The sequence below is a fragment of the Ranitomeya imitator genome, chromosome 4 (assembly GCF_032444005.1).
Source record: "Ranitomeya imitator isolate aRanImi1 chromosome 4, aRanImi1.pri, whole genome shotgun sequence".
Taxonomy (NCBI): Eukaryota; Metazoa; Chordata; class Amphibia; order Anura; family Dendrobatidae; genus Ranitomeya; species Ranitomeya imitator.
This window is the reverse complement of record NC_091285.1, coordinates 554,946,075-554,955,204: the sequence shown is the minus strand read 5'-3', so window position 1 is coordinate 554,955,204 and position 9,130 is coordinate 554,946,075.

Sequence of the window (9,130 nt, the reverse complement as noted above, 5' to 3'; positions counted from 1 at the left end):
CCTTCCACTAGTCCTCCAGTGACCTGTCCACTGCTGCCCGTGTACCCCTGGAGCCAATTTTAAAGTGCCTACAGCCAAATGTTGTTATGTTACGCCTACTACGCCTGTCTGCGTTCCCTCCTTCCATTAGTCCTCCACTGACCTGACCACTGCTGCCCGTGTACCCCTGGAACCTTTTTTAAACTGCATTGAGGCAATTTTTTTAAGGCCTACTACCTGTGTCTCTCTGCGCCACTCAATACAGCTGTCCTCCTTTTAAAAAAGCTGAGCGTCAATAGTCTGGTTTTCAGCCTATAGGAATTTGACAACTGCATTGGGGCTACTACTTTGCTACGGCCTACTAACGGTGTCTTCCGCTCCAAGGTGTTCCCCAGGTTTCCTCGCCATTGCTTCAATCTTCATCCTCTCGTTTAGTAGTTGGTGAAAACAACACCGCATTAGGCCTACTAGTTGGGTCTGGGGTATAGAGACGGTGTGTTCCACTCCAAGGTGTTCACCAGGTTGCCTCTCCATTGCTTCAATCTTCATCCTCTCGTTTAGTAGTTGGTGAAAACAACACCGCATTAGGCCTACTAGTTGGGTCTGGGGTGTAGAGATGGTGTGTTCCACTCCAAGGTGTTCACCAGGTTGCCTCTCCATTGCTTCGATCTTCTGGCTCTCGTTTAGTAGTTGTTGAAAACAACACTGCATTAGGCCTACAAGTTGGGTCTGGGGTGTAGAGACGGTGTGTTCCACTCCAAGGTGTTCCCCAGGTTGCCTCTCCATTGCTTCGATCTTCTGGCTCTCGTTTAGTAGTTGTTGAAAACAACACTGCATTAGGCCTACAAGTTGGGTCTGGGGTGTAGAGAGACGGTGTCTTCCACTCCAAGGTGTTCCCCAGGTTTCCTCTCCATTGCTTCGATCTTCTGCCTCTTCTTAAGTAGTTGTTGAAAACAACACTGCATTCGGCCTACAAGTTGGGTCTGGGGTGTAGAGACGGTGTGTTCCACTCCAAGGTGTTCCCCAGGTTGCCTCTCGATTGCTTCGATCTTCTAGCACTTCTTAAGTAGTTGTTGAAAACAACACTGCATTAGGCCTACAAGTTGGGTCTGGGTTGTAGAGACGGTGTCTTCCACTCCAAGGTGTTCCCCAGGTTTCCTCTCCATAGCTTCGAGCTTCTAGCTCTCGTTTAGTTGTTGAAAACAACACTGCATTAGGCCTACAAGTTGGGTCTGGGTTGTAGAGACGGTGTCTTCCGCTTCAAGGTGTTCCCCAGGTTTCCTCTCCATAGCTTCAATCTTAAAGCTCTTGTTTAGTAGTTGTTGAAAACAACACTGCATTAGGCCTACAACATGGGTCTGGGTTTTAGAGACGGTGTCTTCCACTCCAAGGTGTTCCCCAGGTTTCCTCTCCATAGCTTCGAGCTTCTAGCTCTCGTTTAGTAGTTGTTGAAAACAACACTGCATTAGGCCTACAAGTTGGGTCTGGGTTGTAGAGACTGTGTCTTCCACTCCAAGGTGTTCTCCAGGTTTCCTCTCCATTGCTTCAATCTTAAAGCTCTCGTTTAGTAGTTGTTGAAAACAACACTGCATTAGGCCTACACTTTGGGTCTGGGTTGTAGAGACGGTGTCTTCCGCTCCAAGGTGTTCTCCAGGTTTCCTCTCCATTGCTTCAATCTTAAAGCTCTCGTTTAGTAGTTGTTGAAAACAACACTGCATTACGCCTACAAGTTGGGTCTGGGTTGTAGAGACGGTGTCTTCCACTCCAAGGTGTTCCCCAGGTCTCCTTTCCATAGCTTCGAGCTTCTAGCTCTCGTTTAGTAGTTGTTGAAAACAACACTGCATTAGGCCTACAAGTTGGGTCTGGGTTGTAGAGACGGTGTCTTCCGCTCCAAGGTGTTCTCCAGGTTTCCTCTCCATTGCCTCAATCTTAAAGCTCTCGTTTAGTAGTTGTTGAAAACAACACTGCATTAGGCCTACAAGTTGGGTCTGGGTTGTAGAGACGGTGTCTTCCGCTCCAAGGTGTTCGCCAGCTTTCCTCTCCATTGCTTCAATCTTAAAGCTCTCATTTAGTAGTTGTTGAAAACAACACTGCATTAGGCCTACAAGTTGGGTCTGGGTTGTAGAGACGGTGTCTTCCGCTCCAAGGTGTTCTCCAGCTTTCCTCTCCATAGCTTCAATCTTAAAGCTCTTGTTTAGTAGTTGTTGAAAACAACACTGCATTAGGCCTACAAGTTGGGTCTGGGTTGTAGAGACGGTGTCTTCCGCTCCAAGGTGTTCTCCAGGTTTCCTCTCCATTGCTTTAATCTTAAAGCTCTCGTTTAGTAGTTGTTGAAAACAACACTGCATTAGGCCTACACTTTGGGTCTGGGTTGTAGAGACGGTGTCTTCCGCTCCAAGGTGTTCTCCAGGTTTCCTCTTCATTGCTTCAATCTTAAAGCTCTCGTTTAGTAGTTGTTGAAAACAACACTGCATTACGCCTACAAGTTGGGTCTGGGTTGTAGAGACGGTGTCTTCCACTCCAAGGTGTTCCCCAGGTTTCCTCTCCATAGCTTCGAGCTTCTAGCTCTCGTTTAGTAGTTGTTGAAAACAACACTGCATTAGGCCTACAAGTTGGGTCTGGGTTGTAGAGACGGTGTCTTCCGCTCCAAGGTGTTCTCCAGGTTTCCTCTCCATTGCTTCAATCTTAAAGCTCTCATTTAGTAGTTGTTGAAAACAACACTGCATTAGGCCTACAAGTTGGGTCTGGGTTGTAGAGACGGTGTCTTCCGCTCCAAGGTGTTCTCCAGGTTTCCTCTCCATTGCTTTAATCTTAAAGCTCTCGTTTAGTAGTTGTTTAAAACAACACTGCATTAGGCCTACAAGTTGGGTCTGGGTTGTAAAGACGGTGTCTGCCGCTCCAAGGTGTTCTCCAGGTTGCCACATAATCGAAGCTGCATAGAGCCTATTTTGTAATTTTACGCCTACAAAGTCTTTCTGCGGTCCCTCCTTCCAATTGTCCTCCACTGAACACAACAATGCAGACCGTGTACCCATGTAACCTTTTTTAAACCTGCGTCGAGCCAACTTTGTGGTTCAAGGCCTACTTGTAGTGTCTGCCTGCCCCACTCAATACAGCTGTCCTCTTTACAAAAAATGACCTACAATTATCTGGTTTTCAGCCTATCGGGATTTTAAAACTGCAGTGGGCCTACTAGTTGGGTTGGGGCCTTCTATCGGTGTCTGCCGCTCCTTGCTGTTCTCCAGTGAACAAAGCTGTGCCGCCTGTTTACTACTGTTGCCAATTTTTAACTGCATTTAGACTACTTACTGATTTGGGCCTACTCTCTGTGTCAGCCTCTCATTCCAGTTGTCCTCCACTGAACAAAGCAATGCCCCCTGGTTAGTCCTGTTACCAATTTTGAACTGCATTTAGCCCACTTTATTCTTTGGGCCCATATCTGTTTCCCCCTCATCCTGCCCATTGCCCAGCCAGTGATAGGTGAGTCTGCTGGTACATTGACCCATAACAAAACATTCCCCGTGCACGCTACACTGCAAGATTGTGACCCTGCTGAAAGTCAGGTTCCCCTTCCCGCATACCATACCACCTTACACGGGGACAAAGAGGAAGGTGCAGATGAAGGTGCAGGTTCCTTCATCTGGTGGGGGGAGGAATACTCGTTGGCGACGTCACTGGCACAGGGCCCCTCATAGTACGCAAGTGTTGCTGCCGGTGGGAGGCGCCCCCGCCGTGCAAACACACCGCTGTACTTTGAGGGGCCCTGTGCCAGTGCCAACGAGTGGGCCCCCCCTGCTTGCTCAGGATCACAGCACTTGCAAAGTTGAAATACTTACCTCTCCCTGCTCCACTGCCATGACGTGGTCTAGATTTACTGGGCCCACTAATTACTTGAACCAGCCCTACCCCCCATAACTTTAGCCAAATGACCCCCAATTTCAAATGCCTTACAATTATTATAAGCTAAATTAAGATTGACAAGCTTCAGGAACAAGAATGGATGTTTTTGCCATTAAAATGGGCTCTGTACATGTTTTCCTGGCCTCTTCTCACTGCCAACTATGCTCCCCCATTGACTTGCATTGGGTTTCGTGTTTCGGTCGATCCCCGACTTTTCGCGATAATCAGCCGATTCCACTCGACTCGACTTTTGAGATAGTCGGGTTTCGCGAAACCCGACTCGACTCTAAAAAGGTCAAGGTCGCTCAACCCTAGTCTCTATATTCTGGAGAACTTTTTACTGTAAATTGTGGATTGATACTACTACCAAAATATAAGTGCATAAAAGCACTTACAGACCACTATGACACATTAAAATAAAATCAATAAAGTTTATTGAAACAAAATCTTAAAACAATACAAAAATACCATGTGAGGATGAGGAAAAAAGACTCAGACAGATTTACATATTTAGGCAGCAAGAAAATATCAAAATATTTTAGGACAAGCATACCGGTATCATATTTGTAAATAGGGTCATGCAAAAAAAAAAAAAAAAAAAAAAAAAAGGCCTCCTATACAAATCCTCTAAGGTCCTAGTCTCATTTATATCGACCCGGATAATGGGAATCCAATTGCACTAGACACCTATCGACCAGTAATAAATAAAGTGCTTACCCATAGTGAGTACTGCTGCAGAATTTCCCCGACGCGCGTTTCGCCGATGATGTGCTTTCTCAAGGGGAGTGTATACTTTGCCCCCACCTTACCTCATTAAATACCCCCTGCAGGTGCCCGTTGGCCAATCATATGTCGCATGCGAGGACGCACCACCCCGACACCATGTGCGTCAAATTCGGTACTCCAATCCAGCGCGTGTTAGAGGAAAAACCTCATAGACGTCATTGAACACGCGCCGGAAATTGTAGGAGACCTTCATTAATGCACGGGACAAGGTGCGCGAACACGCATGCGCACACCGGCGCCATTTTCAGGAAGCCCATAAAGGGCTACCATCATTCCGTGTCCTAAAGCTGATCAACTGCGCATGCGCACCCAAGCGCTGTCTCGTACAAAAAGAATAAGTGTATGTGCGTATGTCAACGCTATACAAAAGCACCTCATTTTCTCCAAAAAGCTGACAGCTATTTAATCAAATGCGCCCCTACATATATGTATGCAAGGTGCGCGACCACGCATGCGCACACCGGCGCCATTTTTAAGAAGCCCATAAGAGGCTACCATCATTCTGTGTCCTAAGCTGATCAACTGCGCATGCGCACCCGAGCGCTGTCTCATACCCAAAAAATAAATGTACGTGCGTATGTCGGCGCTATACAGGAGCACCTAATATTCCCCAAAATGCTGACAGCTATTTAATCAAATGTACCCCCTAGTATATATATGCAATCATAGAAGACAACACTCAAATTAAATACCAGACAGAGAGCTCAAGCACGCATGCGCATGTCAGCATCATTTAAGGAAGCCTATAAAGAGCTGCCATCATCCCTTGTCTCAAGTTGGTGAGCTTGTGACTGCATACCCGAGTATCTTCATGCATATGATACTATATATGATTTAAAATAAACGAATGCGCATGCGTATATCCACGCCATTCTTATGCAGTCCACCAAAACTCACCATCATTCCTAAGATCATAATCATACTTAACAAGATGTACTTTGTGCATGTATATATGGTCCTAGGAAATGATGTTATCTAATCTACGGGGAAAGCAGTTCGTGAAAAATAGATGTCTCAACGTGTATCAGATTATCCAATATAATCCAGTACAATCAATTACCTCGTGTCCCGCTGTGCAAGAAGCTCTCATAAGTACAATATATATGATATCGTGTAAAAATCACCTAACAGTGCATACATAATATTTACTATCAAAAAGTATTATGTCAATAATAAAATATACAAAAAATAATAACATACACTAATCTTAGAATATTAATATTGTGCATCCAGACTGTCCGTATCTACCAAAGGGTAGTTACGCTGTGTAATAAGCACGGACATCCCTCCCAGAGTACATACGGGCAGAGGAAATAAAGTGCCGTGTTGAAAAATAAACAAAATAAAAAATAAAAATAATATGAAAAAATAAACATTAAGCCAGAAAATTCATCCTTGACAAAGAGATGACCAGATACTCCATTCCGAACATCATCAAGTCCTTACGATGTTCACATAAGTATGTAAAGTCTTTCAAAAGAATCCATACTGTTAATATACACGATGATTCTGACAAGGCTTGACACGAAGCATAACCGCAGGAGGTAAAGAGGTTGGGGGTAAATCTTCTTTTAAGCCAGAGTAGAAACAGAAGTGGCCTAAATCTCACAAGAGATGATATTAGTGCTATAAAAACATATAAGAAAGAAGAAAATTAAAAACACACAAAGACACACATACTTAAAAAAACAGGGATCACAAGAAAGGTACAAAACTAACATTTTCGTTTAACCCGTCAGGAGACATGGTTCCCAACTCAACAATCCACTTGGATTCCAATTGGGCTAAGGCTTTTTTGGTGTTACCTCCCCTAATGCCACAATGAAGCCTATCAATACCGATAACTTTAAAACCTCTTGGATCAGAGTTATGAAGAGCTCTGAAATGTTTCGGTATAGTCTTCAATGCTGAAAGGTCATCCACCTCTCCTGCCGCAACAATATCTCTCACATGCTCCCTAGTCCTGATGCGTAACTCTCTTGATGTTAGTCCAATATAGACCTTACGGCAAGGGCAGATTGCATGATATATGACATAGGTTGTGCTACATGATATATAGCTGGTGACCGCAAAGGACCGAGTCCCATCCACTGAAGAGAAGGAGTTCCCTCTTACAATATTGCCCCTATTGCATGCAAGGCAATCTAGTCCTGAAAAAGCTACACCACCGACATGAAAGGGTTAATGACGTTGCCACCATCACAGAACAAGAGACTCTTACCATATTGGAGGAGCTACTAGAGGAACAGGGAACAACTATGGTGGGTAAATTTCCCACTTCTATTCTGCCCAGATCACTAACCTTCCCTCCTTTGTCGGTCTGCCCGCAGGTTGAGATTTTTTGTAAATTGGTCATGAAAGATTTTAAAAAGATACCGCGATATATTCGAAATGACAACTTGAACGGTATTCAAAGACGGGCTCTTAAAGAACTTAAAGCTCTTGATGACATTGTCGTCAAGGCGGCCGACAAGGGAGGGAACGTGGTGATCTGGCCAGTAGAGCAATACGAACGAGAAGTATTTAGACAGCTGAGAAATAGGGAGAGTTAAGGCCCCTTCACATTTAGCGACGCTGCAGCGATACCGACAACGATCCGGATCGCTGCAGCGTCGCTGTTTGGTCGCTGGAGAGCTGTCACACAGACCGCTCTCCAGCGACCAACGATGCCGGTAACCAGGGTAAACATCGGGTAACTAAGCGCAGGGCCGCGCTTAGTAACCCGATGTTTACCCTGGTTACCATGCTAAAAGTAAAAAAAAACAAACAGTACATACTTACCTACAGCCGTCTGTCCTCCAGCGCTGCGCTCTGCTTCTCTGCTCTCCTCCTGTACTGTCTGGGAGCCGGAAAGCAGAGCGGTGACGTCACCGCTCTGCTTTCCGGCTCACAGCCAGTACAGGAGGAGAGCAGAGCACAGCGCTGGAGGACAGACAGCTGTAGGTAAGTATGTACTGTTTGTTTTTTTTTACTTTTAGCATGGTAACCAGGGTAAACATCGGGTTACTAAGCGCGGCCCTGCGCTTAGTTACCCGATGTTTACCCTGGTTACCAGTGAAGACATCGCTGGATCGGTGTCACACACGCCGATCCAGCGATGTCCACGGGAGATCCAGCGACGAAATAAAGTTCTGGACTTTATTCAGCGACCAACGATCTCCCAGCAGGGGCCTGATCGTTGGTCGCTGTCACACATAACGATTTCATTAACGATATCGTTGCTACGTCACAAATAGCAACGATATCGTTAACAATATCGTTATGTGTGAAGGTACCTTAACTCTATACTACCTAAAAACCCATTGCAAGGATTTGCTGAAGGATTGTATGATATATTGCAGCGGGCCTTTGAAATGGGCATAATTCCGAAGAAAGTGCTGGACGGACTGGTGGTTAAATTTCCCAAGATTCCGACTTTATATATGCTTCCAAAAATCCACAAAAATCCTGTGGACCCACCGGGGCGTCCGATAGTCTCTGGCATGGGAGGGTTATGTGATCCGGTCTGTAAATTTATTGACTATTATCTAAAACCATTAGTTGAGACCTTACCCTCCTATGTCAGAGACTCTTCGGACGTCCTGGTGAGGGTGGATGGAATTGTCCTGGAACCTGATGTATGGCTGGTGACCGCAGACGTCGAGTCTCTATACACTTCTATTGGTCATGAGGACGGAATAAGAGCTGTCCGTTTTTTTCTTGAAATGAGCAACTTGGATAGGTTGTTAATTGAGTTGATTTTGGAATTATTGGATTTTGTTTTAAGACATAATTTTTTTACTTTTAAGGATCGTTTTTATTTACAGGAGCGCGGCACTGCCATGGGTGCGGCATGCGCGCCGTCGTATGCCAACCTTTTTCTCGGATTTTGGGAGAGGGAGGTTGTGCATTGTGACGGCGCGTGTGCCGCTGACCATGTGCAGTGCTGGCTCCGTTATATCGACGATCTTTTGATTTTTTGGAATGGGCCTAAGATCGAGCTTGAAAAGTTTTTTACTGAATTGAATCAGAATCCATATAATATCAAACTAACATACAAAATTGAAAAAAGCGTTATAGACTTTTTAGACATCTTAATATCCGTAGATCATGATGGGACAATTCAAACGGATATTTTCCGCAAAAAGACATCAGTGAACTCGGTGCTGCATGCATCATCTTCTCATACACAGGCAACCAAAAAAGCAATCCCTATCGGTCAGTACTTAAGGGCAAAACGTACATGCTCTACTGAAGGGAAATTTGAAGCACAGGCCCTGGACCTGAAGGAAAGGTTCTTAGATAGAGGCTACAGTCATAGGATGATTAAACATGGATATTATAGGGCTAAAAACACCTCTAGGGAGAAACTCCTAGTTACAACTAGGAAGGTGAAAGAGGAGGATTTTAAGACCAGATTCATCTCAACGTTTAATTGTCGTTGGCACTCTATCCGAACAATTCTCACTAAGCATTGGCCAGTCTT